This window comes from Podarcis raffonei, chromosome 3 (genome assembly GCF_027172205.1).
Source record: "Podarcis raffonei isolate rPodRaf1 chromosome 3, rPodRaf1.pri, whole genome shotgun sequence".
Classification (NCBI taxonomy): Eukaryota; Metazoa; Chordata; class Lepidosauria; order Squamata; family Lacertidae; genus Podarcis; species Podarcis raffonei.
This window is the reverse complement of record NC_070604.1, coordinates 52,825,859-52,842,945: the sequence shown is the minus strand read 5'-3', so window position 1 is coordinate 52,842,945 and position 17,087 is coordinate 52,825,859. Positions and strand designations below refer to the sequence as shown.

The following is a 17,087-nucleotide window of genomic DNA, read 5'->3' as shown; positions in this document are numbered from 1 at the left end:
CTGTGGTATGAATCCTGCAGCTATCAGGGCATTGCCACAATAGTGCAGTGTAATTGATCCCATGTACTGTATCAATCCTACAGCCTAAACTGATCTGATGCAGCCATTGCCTAAATTGTATTGCATTTAATACCTGGCACACATCAAAGTTTGTGTCAGCTGTGGAAGTACCTTAACCATTTTTATACCTTTTATGAGTCAATCAGTGACTCTAAAGCAAGGTCACGAAACTTTTTTGGCTCCATGGGCATTTTTGCTAACTGGAGACACTGGCATTGGCACCACACTACATCACTAACAAGCACACACTGCAATCTATTGTGTCAGCAACAATGGAATGCTTGTTTCAAGCCTGATTTCAGCAGGAAGAGGGGTGAGGACACCACAGTCAAAGCCTCATGGAGTGCATGTATGCCCATGGGCACCAGGTTGGTGAGCCCTGATTTAAAGCATCTTTATAACGCTAAGCAAGAAGGAGGCTTCCAAGTTTCAAATAGAAAGTTTTTTTATCTTTCAAATGTAATAACTTGGTTGGTAGATTGGATTGTGAGCCCTTATGAGGCAATAGTTAAATCTGAACAAAATTTGACTGGAGTTCCATCACACAGAATACTGTGGGAAACATACAAAAATAGATCTCTCATATATATATATATATATATATATATATATATATATATATATATATTGTTAAGAATAGGTGGTTGATAGAAAAGACAACTCAATCCTAAATTCTGTTCACTGGAACCAATGCAGACATAATAGAAGAGAATCTTTTTAAGTTAAAAATGTGGGAAAATTACAATATTTTTAGATTTCATGGATTAATTAAGCACAGATATATGTTCATATTGAGAGATTAGGAGACAGATGGTGGGAAGGAATCCTCTCTGTTTTGAATACTTCTGAATCTGTTCTAAACTGCAAGAACAGAGAAAAATATCTAATCAAATCAGAAAAATGATTGAATTTGAGAAACTAATTTAAAGCAGATAAACAATTTACCAGTTGCTATTGAACTATAATATGGGGCCAGAAAAAGTCAAGGATAAAATGGGTTCAGAACTTTTGGGGAAATATACCAAGAGATGTGTGGGGAAAGTTATGGTTATATGGACACAGGGCTTCTTTGAATTCATGAATAATGGGAAAACTGCTATAAAATAGTGAGTAGATGGTATATCACACCAATTAAAATAAACTAAGTGAAAACAATTCCTCCACATGCTATAAATGGCAGAAAGAAAAGTGGGACTTTCCCCACATCTGATAGAAATATGAAATTATTGTGCAGAGGGTAGATCATAGTACATTTATAAAGAATTCTGGGATACAAAGTCCCATTACTTCCAGTTATGTTTTTTTTTTAATTATCTAGAAGGGCCAGTGAAGGAAGAACACAAGGAAATGACTTATTTGTTGCAGCTGCAAGGACCTTATTCACAGCTTTGTGGAGATTGGCTACTACTCTGACAATTAAGGAACAACATAGTAAGATACGGGATTATGCAATGATGGCAAAATCAATCAATTATGTAAGATCAAAGGTGTATAATAATAGATGGGATACTTCATTGATTGTAAAGTGTATAGTTGACCTTTGAATATCATTAAGGGATTCTCTATGTTGTAAAATGAATGATAAAAGGAGACTATGTGGATATTATTATTTTTCTTCCTTTTTATTATTTTGTGGGGTGTTACTTAACTGAATACAATGTAAAAACCTATGATTTATTTTTAAAAAAACCTTACCCATTTGGATCCTTCTACAAAGACAACTTAATGAAGCAAAACCAAGTCTGTATGTTTCAGCATAGAGATCCATTATGCTTTATTTACATGCGTCACAATTTCTTTTACAAACTAGATTACAATTGAGAATGGAATACATGAGGCAATATCTACTAACATCAAGTGGAGATAAGCTCTGCACTGCTATTTCATTTGCAAAGGGGTAAGATTTCAAAATCAAACTGACATCCAATCATTATGTAGTAAGGTAGTATATTCACCCATGTCAGCATTTGGTTTCACAAAAGTCTCCATTGCGTTTGCAACAGTGCTGGCTTTCAAACGAAACTGCAAGGTAGCTTGTACGAAAAGTAAAAATTGTGCACCTCTTAGGAAAGATGGCCATGCACTAAGGCAGTGGATGGAATATTCTTCCAAAGTATGTGGTCTGACAGTGAAAGAAATAACCCAGATAAGACAGTTTTACAGATACTGTATACATATTTTGTCCATTCATGCAACTTTTTTTGGTTAAAAAAAGTTTCACACGTGAAGCCAAAATGTACAATACATTCCCCCTTCCCTCCCTAGTCCCTCCCCATAGCAAGTAAAAGTATCTGGTCCCCCTCATCTGCTGGTATTTCCAATATACATCATGTATAGAAACTAGTGAATGAAGGTTGTTCGCCAAGCAATGATGTCATTTCGAAGAGATCAGCATTCCAACATTTGGTTCTTGGATACGGTGTGATATGATAGGCAGCAGTCTGGTAACCCATTATTAGAGAAATTATTTCATCAAGAGTGAAATCAAAAAAGAAATGTGAAGTGTTCTAAAAACAGAATCCTTTAACTGTTCAGTAGACAGTTAAAGAAATTGCCTACGCATCTATGCCAAATCCTTATTTAATGGACACAATTTCAATTTGTAATGAACTCATAATTCCAAAAATTAGGGTGACTAGGGCTAGTTACCTAGCTGTTGTATTTTATAAGTATAATTCCACAAACAATTCAACAATGCCTGCAAAGTTGCCCATAGACACAATATAACAACTGCAGCTTGTGCACCGATAATCATGCTCATATACCATAGCATTTAAGGACATGAAGGGTGAACTCATCAGGAATGCACCACTTTTCAATGCTCTGTAGGATTGAAGTGATCTTCACAATTGAACCCTTAGGTAGTGGATGATGGATAATTGGGATAGTGGATGGCTGGGAAGTTCAAATCACTTGCAGGTGCTCCAGGACTGCTTCAACGTAAGTAGGTTGAGGTTTGCATTTGAAAAATGTAGTTTGGTGGCCAAAGGTTCCAAGCAATAATATTAGCCTCTGAATTTAGAAAATACGTGAATTTTTGGCACAGTACCCCATTCAGGTTTAACAGTAAACCATAGTTTAGTGAGTACTATGAGAATGAGCTGTGATGATCTGCGGGCTTGGATTCTTCCCCATCCCTTTCACATGCAAAAGAAAAAGATTACTGAAAGCTTCCACTTTCAAAAGCCACTTTTAAAAAGAGGGGTAGATATAGATATATATGATGCTACATCCAAATTCTGAAAACTGGTTTATTCTAACTGTGGCTTGTTTAAGCAAACCAGGATTAAATTATTGTTTTGGATTCTGGTTTGTTGACTAACCACAGTCAATAAAATCAATTTCCTGAATCTAGAAATATAATGGGACATTGCAGTTTATTCAAAAGGAAAAATGGAAGCTTTTAATCTTGCAGATAGAGAAGAAGGGTGTAGCAGTGTGAGAGCCTGAGACTCACTGAAACATATAACACCAAACCATGGTTTTGTGTTACTTCTAAAGTGGTCTAGGATCTAACTAGAGGATTTTTCAGATCATGCTTTCCCCTAACATGGGATTCCTTTAGAGCAGCCTTTCTCAACCTGTGGGTCCCCAAGATGTTTGTTGAACTACAACTCCCATCACCCCTAGCTAGCAAGGCCAGAGCTCAGGGATGATGGGAGTTGTAGTCCAACAACATCTGGGGACCCACAAGTTGAGAACTGCTGCTTTAGAGCCATGTAAATGCCATAGTCTGGCAAGCTTGAGAAATCATTGCTCATTCTAGTCTCCAGATAAAAGATGAGACACACAGGCTACTGATGCTTATAAACTAGAATATAGTTGTTGGGACAATGTCTGAAGAGAAGGGTTTGTTGACTAGCCTTCCAGTTGAGAGCAGAAGTCAAATACTTGGAGTTGTGTATTGTGAGAGGCTTCAGGGACTAGCTATAGAGGAGGGCAAAAAATGGATTGACTGATAAACCTTTGTGGGCTCTTTTCAGATTTACATTCCTATGACTGAGTCCAGAATGCAATGTACTATCGGTGAGACTTACTTCTGAGTAAGTATGCATAGAATCAGGCTACAAAGTGCTTAAATATAGCTTGATGGTGTTCACTGTGACTATCCTATGGTTGTCAATAGAAGCAAGTTGCCTGTAGCTTCAGTACCCTAATCTAGGCTCTTTGTTTACTCAAAGTCTCCCTTGGTTCAATGATGCATGCTCTTTACACATACTTTGGGATGACACAATTGTCTCCCAGCAATACCCCCAATAAAGGATAAAAGTTGAGGAACATAGGCAGCTGCCTTTGCAGAGTCAGGCCATTGGTTCATCTAGTTCAGTAGTGTTTACACAGAGTCTTTTCCAACCCTATAAGGAAATGCCAGGAATCTGGGACCTTCTGCATGTGAAGCACATGCTGAACCACTGATCTACGTATGGTCCAGGTGCTTGGGCTTCCTTGGAAGCCTGTCACTTGGGCATTATATAAACACATATGGGAGCTTAACAATGAGGATGGAAAGCTTATTGCAACCATTGAGCTGTGTCATCTCCAATAAGTGTACTTAGGATTATTGCCATGTAGTTTGATTCTATGCATGTTTACTCAAGTCCCCTGAAAAGTCCCCAATGGTGGCAAGTGCTTAACTCTTTTCCACTGAAACAGGCTTAGTTGTGGACAGATTGCACACACAGTTTCTACTCTTTGTGTAAATTAATCACCTTACTAATATTAGAGCTTGCAAAATAAAGAATATACCTGTTTCTCTAATGAACTCCCTGAAATATTAAAGGAAATTCAACAGAAGTCAAATGAGGAAACCATAAAGCTTGCTGTGTACCAGGTTTTTTTATACAGACTTCCTGTTGAGAAGAAAGACAGAAACTTACAAATAAAATAAACTGTTAGTCACCAAACACATTGCTATACTTGGGGGGGGGAGGAAACACCACAAAACAAAACAACAAAACACCCCAAAATGTCATTGTCAGCTGAATTCACATTTAATGGTGTACCAGATACTCCTATGCAGTGAAGGCATGTGAGCAAAATTCTTAACTAGCTTTGGTAATAGGTACGTGTAATTGAGTCTCTCTAAAGAAAATGACACCTTCCTTAAGCCCCTGGAACAGATGACAATTGTACAGTGTTTTCCTCTCGGGGAAGCCCTTTCCAATGTGGAGAACAAACGCACACATTGGTTATTTCTGATTAAAGAAATATGATAAACTGGACCCTGCCATTGATAAATATACCACCTTAATTCTTAAAAAAATAGCCTGTATTTTTTTTTATTTTGCATTTTTTGGAAAATGATAAAAATCTTTTAACTATCTGGAAAGTTTATATTCTATGAGCTACTTAGAACCACGACAGCACAGAGTTTTCATAATTCAGTTTATGAACTGCATGATGGAGTTCACATGTTCATCTAGAGAATAGCGCAGCACAGTCATGAGGAAGAGGCTACAGTACGAAACAAAACTTCCATCATATAAGGAGCTGTAATTTCACCAATATTACTTCAAAGGGTTGGAAAAGAAGGAGCAATATGGGGCCCACAGATGTCTGTGTGTATAAGTGTGTGGGTGCTTGTGGGTGCCTACAAGTGTGGCGGCTGAAGGGAGTCACACCACAAAGTACATGGTTCATGTGCCAGTGGAAACTCATGCACTGAAACTTTGGGTTAAAATGCTAGCCTGTTCTCCTAACATTCATGCATAATGATCCGTTTCTGTACATAATAAAATATATTTATATATTTATATGCATTATGTCTTCTTTATGCCAAGAAAAGTTCTTCATATACCACTTTGGAGAAATCCTGTATACGTTGTCCTACCCAAAGTGTCTTCACACCACTTCCTGCCCCGCCCCACCCCAAAAAATTGAATCGTACCATTGGATTTCCCTCTTTGCCCTTATCTTCCCCAAAAGGTATCAATAAAAAGTAATCAAACAGAGAGGACCTGCACAGCACCATACCTTTCAGTCATTATTACCATATAAATTTACAAAAGAAACCCATATAAGCAAAATATATAAAAACTACTTTGTTTTTCCGTGGAATTTATCCAATTACAGTCTACGCTCCTATGAAAAGCTATCTGTATGTATTCCCCACCCTGTCTCTCCTTCCTGCCTTTCCTTCTGCTTCTCTTCCTAGACTCGATGACACTTCAGAAGAAGGAAAGAATAATCAAGGAGAGGATGTAAAAATAATTACCAATGTAATAAATCATCCAAGTCCTGGATGATGCATATACATAAAACTCTCATTTTCATGCAATATAGTCTTTTTTATTTTAGGTCTTTGTTGTTGTTGTTATTACTATTATTAATAAATTTAATCTGAAATTAAGCTGCTGCCTTCTAGGCTGTTAAGGACTAATTGTCTGGCAAGATGGCAACCAGGGCAGACCACTTACTCATTTTCAAGATCAGCCAGTTGCTAAATTGCCTGGGCAGGCCAAAATCACAATCACAATCACTGCAGCTGTTTTGGCAGAACTGCTAGGATTACGCACTAGGCCCGAGTCGATTTGACTAATAGCAAGCCAGTTACTGACTCATAAAACACTATGAATTTACCCCTCCCCGCCACACCGCCTCATAGCTTTCGAACACTGGTAAGGATGCAGCCTTGGTGGTGGCTAATTTTGTGAGGTAAAATGCACCCTCTTGGTATTGAAAGGAAAGAAAGGAGTACCCTTAAATTTAAGCAAAGACTTTTGGGGGTGGGGGGAAAGGTTCTGAATCAGAATCAACCAACTAAAAAATAAAATAAAAGCCCAAACCATATAACAAGCAAACATTAAAACCCCCCATAAACCACCTTTCAAATTCAAATAGTTGGTAGGTGCTATAAAGACTGAAATATTCAAGTGCTGTTGGTATTTTCAAGCCAAAATCCATTCAGCTTTTCAGTGTGCATATATTAGTCTGCATTTCATATTCATGAGGAATCGGTACGTGAAAAGGAACAATTTAAAGCATTTCATGGGTGGGGGGGGGAGGGAGAATACTCATACCTTAAGAGGGGTAGGGGAAACCCTGAAAAATAAAAGCCAACCGAAAGCATCCTGCAACCCATAAACATATTGGAACCCCATATACTGATTGACAAATAAACTATTGTAAAGGCTACACAGTGTGTTCTGAAACAGGGTGGTGGCTAAACCAACATATCCTCAAGTTGGTGGTGGGACATCCCATAAAAGGAAGATTTTGCATACTTCAGAATGAGTTCAATTCCAGACACGGCGGTTCATCACTCTGGTTCTGGGGCTCTTTAACAGTCTCTGTTTTGTTAGGAAAATAATGCAGGGTTCACAAAGGTTATAAGCTGTAAACGGTATCCCTGTCCTTGCTGACAGTTGATTTGGCAAAGTTTTTTTCCCCCTCTAGCTCTCGTGTCAGATGAAGGGCCTGGAGAAAAAAAAAGCAAGACAAAATAGCATTAATGAATGCCCACAAACTGTCAAAAGAGGCAGATAACTGGAAACACTGGCTTTTTAGGCAGTTTCACATTGTACTGTGGAGACCTGCATTTGTTATGCTACATATCCCTTTACCTTAAAGGTGCGTCACTACAGAGAATGGCATTTAATCCAAGTCCACCCCCAGTCCACTCCATTACAATTCCACCTTAAAGGAAATCCAAAATGTTGGGTTGTAGGAACACAGAAAACGACCTTATGCCAACTCAGACCACAGGTCTATCTAGCCCAGTGTTGTCTGTGCTGACTGGCAGCAGATCTCCAGGGTTCCTTTTGGTCTTTCCCAGTTCTGGAGATGCTGGGGATAAAGAACCATGCAAAGCAGTTATGCTATACTATCACTGTTGATGGCAAAAACACATGGAGAGCACCAGACAGGTGAGATATCCTCAATGTCACTCCTTTTCTATGTTATCTTTCTGGAGTGCATACAGAGAGTAGCTTCGGGCGTTACGTAAAATAATGTATTCATGCTTTTTCACACAGTTCCAATGTCTATAGAGAAAGCACTGCTCCCACACCTATCATGGAAGTTCAGGGGAGCTTGGAGAATGACAAAAATATTGTGTGTTTTATGGCAATCAAAACTAGCTTATCCTTAATCTTGACACTGTCAAGCATTTTATGAACAAGCAATTGGATAGATCAACACATTTACTTTTTTTTCCATTTGTTGTAAAGTCAACATTAGGATCACAGGCATCAGAGTGTTTGGCTGGCTAGCAGGCATCTCGCCTAGTAAATCTGTCTCAACGGTCGGTATACGGATATTTGCTGACACTCAGCCAGCCTTTGAATCTCGTAATGCAACCTGAGCAACGGAGTATGTGAACACAACTGCTAATTCTTCTAGGGCTCATGCACACGTGTGGCTTAGTCCAGGGCAGCGGATCAGTCACGTAGTCTCCAGTTATTTGGGGAATCTTTGATGCTTAATCCCTTGCAACTCCTACCTCGTTAAGGAGGTATAAATAAATCCTTGGTACCTGATTTACAAAATTCCACTGATATCATTTGGTTGCCTGGCCTCTATTTGAAGTTCTCTTGGATCAGAACAAAAGAGAACAAAAGCTGACTGTTCTGATTGCCATCCTGTGTGCTGCCTAACAAGAACAACGAGGGATGCTAAGAAGAACAACCAGCCCACAAAGTGAGGATTTAAGATGCAAGTATAGTGAAAGGGAACACAAGGCACCTGCAACGTTATCAAGTTGTGTGGAATAAGGAATTTCAGCACGTGCAACATTTCTCATTTCATCAGCGTACGGAATCCCTGTCTACTTTCTCATTCTGGTCCCCGTCCCCCCCTGCTAGATATGCTTAGTACAGGGGTGGAGAACCTCAGACCTTGGGGGCCCTGGCAACTGCAGGACTGCCTGCGGCTTGGAACTCCCCCCCAGCACCCTCACTAGTCCTGCTCTGCACCCCCAGAGTGCTTTTGCCTGAATGGAAAGTGTCCTGAAATGCGACAATGCCTCTTGCTTGCCCAACTAGAGAGAGCAGCGTGTGTGTGGTGGAAGGGTATAGAAACCTCTGGCTTTGCATGGCTGCAGTGTAGCCTACTGTAAAGAGATATGAATCGCAACTATTGCTTCTTCACTCATTTTTGTCTCTGACCCCTCTCATCAACAGGCAGGCAGCTCCTGGAAAATTGCCCACAAGGAGATGCAGCCTTCTGGCTGAAATAGGTTCCCCACCTCGTTTAGAAAAAGCATGGCCTGTCCCAGTGGATGGAACTACAGCGAGAACAAAGGGTCAAAACTTGTTAACATATGGAAGAACTCACCCTGTTACTTGGTTAACTGAACTGGATTGCTTCATTGACTCTGGCTCCCTGAAATGCCTGGGGTAATGGCTAGAAAACAAGGAAACTGTTTTGGGGGTGGCAAGAAGGCTGAACGTCTCTTTCTTTGCCCCCTAGGCGCAGAGTGTAGCAAGTGCTGGCTTCCCTCCTTCATAGGCTAAGGGGGAGGAGTAATGTTCTACTTGCCCGGGTAGGTGTGGCTAACTCAACCACTGCCATTTCCTTGTTCCCAAGAAATTTCTTTAGTGAAGGATATGGCAGCTGTCAGCCAGACAACCAACACAACTACTACAGATGCACCTGCTAGTGGGCCAGCTAAGTAGTACACGTCTCTCTTTCCCAAAGACAAAGTGGGGAAACAGGAAGGAAAGAAGCTGTTGCTTGTCATACCACACATCATAAGGCAAAGAAAGAGATGCAGGGCCTTTTCTTTTCCTGCCCCAAACCAATCCCTCAATTTTCAGCTCATTGCTGAAAACTGGCAAAATGCTCTCTCACAATTTGATCCCTGTGAATGAGGTGGTGGGGGTACCGTATTTTTTGCTCTATAAGACGCACCAGACCACAAGACACACCTAGTTTTTGAAGGAGGAAAACAAGAAAAAAAATATCTGAATCTCAGAAGCCAGAACAGCAAGAGGGATCGCTGTGCAGTGAAAGCAGCAATCCCTCTTGCTGTTCTGGCTTCTGGGATAGCTGCGCAGCCTGCATTCGCTCCATAAGACGCACACACATTTCCCCTTACTTTTTAGGAGGGAAAAAGTGAGTCTTATAGAGCAAAAAATACGGTATTTATTTTCCAACTGTCCCAGCATGAACAGAGACTGGTTTTCTCTTCACTTGATTTTGCAATTGTGCAAAATCAAGGGGAACCGCAGATAAAACACCGCAGACAGCTGCTTTGTATAATTTCATACTGCTGTTCAGTGGGGTTAGTTCACACATTCCTCTGCCAATTGTCAGGGGGGTGATCACATGGAGCACGGATCAGAGGAAGCTGCCTTCTACCAGTACAGACTGTCCATTTCGCCCAGGATTATCTACTCTGGCTGGCAGAGAAGCTCCCCAGAGTCTCAGTCTGTTACCTGCTGGAGATGCCAAGAATTGAACTAGGATCTTCTGCATGAAAATTTGCATGCTCCACCACTGAGCAAACCTTCCCTCTTTTATGAGGGAGAGAATTCAAATTGCATTCATGACTGGCAGCTGGATGGGGAATGGATTCCATTGAAAAGCATTGGCTTGGATCTTAAGATAAGCAAACTCCCATGTCTATCAGTTTTTACTCCTGTCCCAGCAAGTTGTCTTATTCAGAACCAGACCATTGGTCCATCTGGCTCAGCAATGTTTAAACAGACTGACCATGGCTCTCCCAGATTCCCGACAGTCGTCTTTCCAAGTCTTACTTAGAGATATTGGGAATTGAAATAGGGACGTTCTGCTGCAGATGATCACCATCTGAGCTATGTCCTTCTCCTGCTTCCAGGCTCTGCTCCCTGCCTCCCCCAAGGAGCCATAAGGCTCCACTCATACCTCAACAGGGTTCCTCCTCCACTGCCTAGCCACCACCTGCTTATCTCCAAAGCTATTTTTTCTGGTCTCTCAGTTTAAGAATCTCAAAAGACCTGGCAATGGTAATAAGAACTAGTGTTTAGATTTTCTCCACTGCAACACTTTGTAAAGTAAAACAGATAAGGGTTGTTGGCGAACAAGATAAATAGGGATTCATTTGAAAAGAAATATACTTTGTCAATCAATATAGATTAAAAGCTGATTCACATGGCCAGTCTGCAGCACTTGGCCTGAGGTCTTATGAACTGGCTTGCAGAGTGTTTTCTTTGCTTTATAACGAGCTTTATAATTAGTGGCACTTTATGTTGCTAGGTGACAACTTTGTTGATTTAAAAAAAAAAATAAACAAAGAACTATTATAATCAAGTTAACTTTCCATCAAAAGCGAAAAAAAGTACGAAAGTGGATAGCAAACTGTGGCACCCCCCCTCCCTTCCAGCCCAGTCTGCTTTGCCCTAAAATAACTATTCTAGTTATTCACCTTTATATTGCGTGGACTGAAAAGTCTTTTTATTTGCTACTGTCTAACCTCATTCCACCACTGTTAGCTTAGAACTGAATTCCCCAAGCTCTGACCTCAGCTGAAGTGGGAAGAGAGAAGCCCATAAGTATTACCTAATGCAGATTACTGCACCCATTGGGTTCCCACAGGTGTTAATTATGCTGTGCTGGAAATTTCTCCAGAATGGGAAAGGTGACGCACTGACGTTTCCCCAAGTGCAAGGTACAGTAAATGTGTCACTGGTGAACCTGAATTTGAGCTAATCAACAGGGAAGCCATAACATTCCACCCAATATAAACATTTAGAAAAAGGAGAATATTTACGTGTGGAGTGAAGCAATGAATGAAGTACAATGATCACTGTGTGATCAAAAAATGATTTAAGATGGCTTATCTAGAGATACCAAGGCCCTGAAAAACCCAGCAAATTGTGTGTGTTAATGCCCCCATCTTTTCCCAGGCCTTCACACCTCTAAGTATATATAAATTATGGATTGTGCTGTACAGGTATAATATTGTTGCTAACTGCTACTCCAGAGCAGCCCTACTTAATACAATACCGTTACCCATGAATAGGATTTCAGCTTTATTCTTTGTAGGTCACAGATGTGTCTGAATCATGAATTGGATTTTAATATCTGAGTTGCCATCAGCTGATAGGATGCTTTTAAACAAGCACAGAAATAAAACAATGCTTTGGGCAACAACCTGTTACAAATTACTCCCAAGGCTTACAAGGAATTTTCAAGTTAAGGTAAAACAGCAATATTTATGTCTGGTGACCTGAAGGTAAGATAGTTGGATCCAGTTATCCCTGCATTAATAGAAGAACTCATTCACTCATTCCCTTGGTGGGGGGAACACTCCTCTAACCCCCCAGAGCAGATATTGGGGGGGCATAGGAGGCTGGGGGGAGTATCAGCAAAAACTACCTTCTTTCTACTGCCTGTGGGATCATCCAGTTTGTTCCTCTCTGCACAACTCAGGTTCCAACACATAATTTATTTATTTTCAAAGCCAATATGGCTCTCTTCTGGCTCAGATTTTTCTATTTTCCAATAATATTTTACAATCTAGCACATAAGAAGTCACTGTTAATTTGTGAAGTGGATGTTAAAAGATAAATGGTTTAGGTATACAGTGATACCTCGGTTTAAGAACAGCCCTGTTTATGACCTATTCGGTTTACGAACTCCGCAAAACCGGAAGTAGTGTCCCCCGGTTTGCGAACTTTACATCAGTCTACGAACGGAATCCGAATGGTGGAAGGGCACTGACAGCGGGAGGCCTCATTAGGGAAAGTGCGCCTCGGTTTAAGAATGGTTTCGGTTTAAGAACAGACTTCCGGAACAGATTAAGTTCGTAGACTGAGGTACCACTATAATTCAATTTGGCCTGATTAAATGTAGTGTGAACCTTGTACAGGTTCATATTCCAACATTGTCGTAGATCTACTGGGTGCCCTTGGGCAAGTCAATCTCTCCCAGCTTTCGTTTCCTATCCACAATAATTTGGGAACATGATCGACCTTGACAGATTAGAGAACTGGGCCAAAACAAACAAGATGAATTTTAACAGGGAGAAATGTAAAGTATTGCACTTGGGCAAAAAAAATGAGAGGCACAAATACAAGATGGGTGACACCTGGCTTGAGAGCACTACATGTGAAAAGGATCTAGGAGTCTTGGTTGACCACAAACTTGACATGAGCCAACAGTGTGACGCGGCAGCTAAAAAAGCCAATGCAATTCTGGGCTGCATCAATAGGAGTATAGCATCTAGATCAAGGGAAGTAATAGTACCACTGTATTCTGCTCTGGTCAGACCTCACCTGGAGTACTGTGTCCAGTTCTGGGCACCACAGTTCAAGAAGGACATTGACAAACTGGAACGTGTCCAGAGGAGGGCAACCAAAATGGTCAAAGGCCTGGAAACGATGCCTTATGAGGAACGGCTAAGGGAGCTGGGCATGTTTAGCCTGGAGAAGAGGAGGTTAAGGGGTGATATGATAGCCATGTTCAAATATATAAAAGGATGTCACATAGAGGAGGGAGAAAGGTTGTTTTCTGCTGCTCCAGAGAAGCGGACACGGAGCAATGGATCCAAACTACAAGAAAGAAGATTCCACCTAAACATTAGGAAGAACTTCCTGACAGTAAGAGCTGTTCGACAGTGGAATTTGCTGCCAAGGAGTGTGGTGGAGTCTCCTTCTTTGGAGGTCTTTAAGCAGAGGCTTGACAACCATATGTCAGGAGTGCTCTGATGGTGTTTCCTGCTTGGCAGGGGGTTGGACTCGATGGCCCTTGTGGTCTCTTCCAACTCTATGATTCTATGATTCTATGATTCCTTATACAGATGTTGTGAAGATGAATGATGATGGCAAACTAATGTGCACAACAAAGATGGATATTAAAGATTGAAGGGAAAATCCTAGTAGCCCAGTTTAAATGGATTCCCTATTGGCCTGTGGAGAGGATACATATTTAAACACTAACTGTTTGATAAGAGATACAAAGCTGGGGAAATCCCTTAGTGCAGGCATGGCCAAACTTGGCCCTCCAGCTGTTTTGGGACTACTATTCCCATCATCTCTGACCACTGGTCCTGTTAGCTAGGGATGATGGGAGTTGTAGTCCCAAAACAGCTGGAGGGCCAAGTTTGGCCATGCCTGCCTTAGAGCTTCTTTGCAACCATGAGCATTTCACTTGGCATCACTATACCTAATGCAAAAATAATCACAGTACAGTAATAGCCTACAGAATTAGCTTTAATGCATTCTAATTTGTCACTCCACAGGAAACAGAAAATATCCTTTCCGTGATGTGTACTCACAGGACTATTGCTCTTCCTCAGTTATACTGTGAAAGTGAGCAACTTTATTATGATTAAAACAACCTTTCCTGCAGTGGAGCATTCTCATTTTCTAATGTTGTTATATAAATACTATGGGTCAGGAAGCCAAGACAAACCATTCAGAAGGAGTCAACACTGTGGTGATGTGTCACAGCAAAAGCAAAAAATATCTAAGATTGCTAACAACAATACACAGCTCAAAAGGGAGAGTGTAATAGAAGGTATTCCCATAAATCAAATGCCTTCACTCCTCCTCTAGTTAGATTACTTTACCATGAAGACTGGGAAAATAGAATTTTTAAAACAAGCAAAGAGATGGAGGAGGAAGGGAACAGCAGCAGAATTCAACTTAAAATCAAGTATATAGACCAACCTTCTCCTCTCCACCCCTCAACCCAAATCCCTTGGGAAAGACATTTCCCCTTTTTGGAAACTGAATTCATCTCATCTCTACAAGGCAAGAGTTAACCTGAAGTAATTTTCCAATTGATGTGCTGCCATTATGGAACATTAACCCCAATCTATAGCTGATATCAGCCTGAGTTCATAGCATAGACTATAATACTGACTGACAAATATCATAGTGAGCCTCCCTAAGCCAAGGAAATAATAACTGAACATCTCCAGCTATATCTAAATTAAAAGATTATTCAGCTTCCAGTCCTTACTTTTGAGGACAGGAAGATCAAAGAGAAATCAGAATAAGATTGATGACAATGGCTCATAAAAAGGGGAAAGGCCTACATACTGTAATAAGTGGAAGATTCTTCCAGTGATCCTAGACCCTTTAATAATGGATCTTACCATAAACAAACCACAGATCACATTTTGCTGGGACAATGCGTGTCTTAATTTGTGAAATATAAAAGTTCACTTACGCCAAGGCTAAGGGTAAGAATATTTTGGTCCATATGTAGGAACTTTCTCATTACTTTATTGTCCAATGAAAACCATAGACAAGCCAGCACTTTGTTTTCTATCCTTTTGATGCTTGACTATTAATACAACGATCCAAATACTTCAAACTCAATCCCTACCCATACATCATCTCCTATTAGAACTGAAGTCTCACAAAAACACTTGTTTTAAGAAAGCAATCTGGTTTAGGGTCCTCACCCAGAGAGACTACCAATATGCTAAATACAACAAGTTGCTGTGTTTCCTAACATGTTCCTCCACCAAACCTGATCCATCCATTCTTGGGTAGAGTCCAATTGTCTATGGAGGAATGGGCAGCAGGCACAGAGTTCACATTCAGTGCATGGAAACAATGAAAGTTATAGGAAACGATCTCCAGGTGAAAGCATGACCACCCCAGTCTGGGTTTTTTTTTAATGTTAGACTATGGCTTTTTAAAAATAGACCTGCAGGATTCAAGAAAGAAACCCTGATTGCTATAAAAAGGCAAATTATACATCATAAAAAACCTTGCCGATTCCAAGCATACTGGGTAAGAGGAATTCGGGATCTAAAGCTAAACAGAATGTAGTGCTCACGGAAACATTCATTCATAGAAAGAAGAAAAAGCAACTGGAAAAAAGTCACCCTCTGCACTTCCTATTGATACAAGAAGCAATGTGCCAGGAAGTCCACCTGATGCTGCTCTGTGTGTTCTAAAAATACCAAGCAATGCTGTCATCTTGCGAGAGTGTGGTATCCCATAATTTTGGCATCTGTAGGAACAGCTAGTTTCCAATTATCCTTGCTGAATCACATGAATAGCATAATGGCCTTTAAAAAGCAGACAGAAAAATCTCAACTGATGGCCCATTATTGTATTACATTATATTACGTTGCATTATGCCAGGCATCCACAGATCCACTCACCTGCTTGCCAGAGGCAAGTGTCCTCAGACCTCTGCTGAGCTGGATGCCCAACAGTATATAGATCACCTCCCCCAAACTCTTGTTTGTGCTGCATATGCAGAAGGTAATACACAGTGAGAGTCTCTTCAGAGCATTGGAAGAGACGCCTTGCCGAGCATAACTTCCCCAAACCCAATGCAAATAATATAAGACTCTACCTCTCCCCAAGCCTTCTGCATGCACCAAAGGACCCAATGGATGGAATGTGTATGATTTTATTTGGGGAAATGGCACAGAGGGAAAGGATTATTTTTCTCCTGTGGCCAAGGCCCTGATCCAATTCAGGGTCCTGCTTTCAATTTTCTTTTTCAAAACTGTGGGAGATCCTAATTATCAGCCTTCAACATGATGTCTACTTTGGCCCTCAAAGGTCCTGTTTTTGAAGGTATCTCTTTCTGAAAAACATTCTCTATTATTTCAGACTAAATAGAGTTACATTGGACACAATGGATGTCACTTTCACAGGATACTCATTTTTTTTTTTTGTGGGCAGTAAATGCCTTTGAGGGAGATTATTTTAACACACATAAATTCTCAAAAAGCTGCTTCACTCCCTTGTACCATCTTCTGTTGTGGCTTTCAAGTGTCAATTGTTCAGAATTTCTCTGTTGTGCTACAGGTGGCATGAGAATGTGGAAGCAGATCTGCAACAACACAAACAAGCTACCATGAGATTGTTGCTGTTCATCATCCTGAAAAATGTAGGCCTTGAATTATTTGATCATTAACTATCATCCACATTACGAAAGGAACATGTAGCTTTCTCTGTTGCCTGTTTTGTTGATAATACCATTCATTTTTCTCACCATGCGCAATTCAGGGCAAACTTACTAGTGAGAAAAATAAAACATATAAGAAAGTAACTTGTGTGCCAATTCACACAACTCTATGTGGTACAGTTATTCTGGTGGGAGGGGAACAGGGCGGGGGGAGAGAATATCAT

At 40.5% G+C, this 17,087-nt stretch overlaps 1 protein-coding gene across 2 annotated transcripts in view; it reads right to left on the bottom strand.

The window, feature by feature from the left end:
• Window positions 1-4,881: 4,881 nt before the first annotated feature.
• Window positions 4,882-17,087, bottom strand: part of FOXO3 (forkhead box O3) — a 121,013-nt gene continuing 108,807 nt past the window's right edge. The window contains exons 3-4 of one of the 2 annotated variants that reach the window (XR_008329501.1): window positions 16,706-16,788; window positions 7,388-7,476 (exon numbers count right to left, since the gene is read on the bottom strand). The gene's annotated coding sequence lies outside the window, so the exon portion shown is untranslated. Of the gene's footprint in view, window positions 7,477-16,705; window positions 16,789-17,087 lie in introns of both variants that reach the window. The other variant, XM_053381604.1, reaches the window with a different exon arrangement.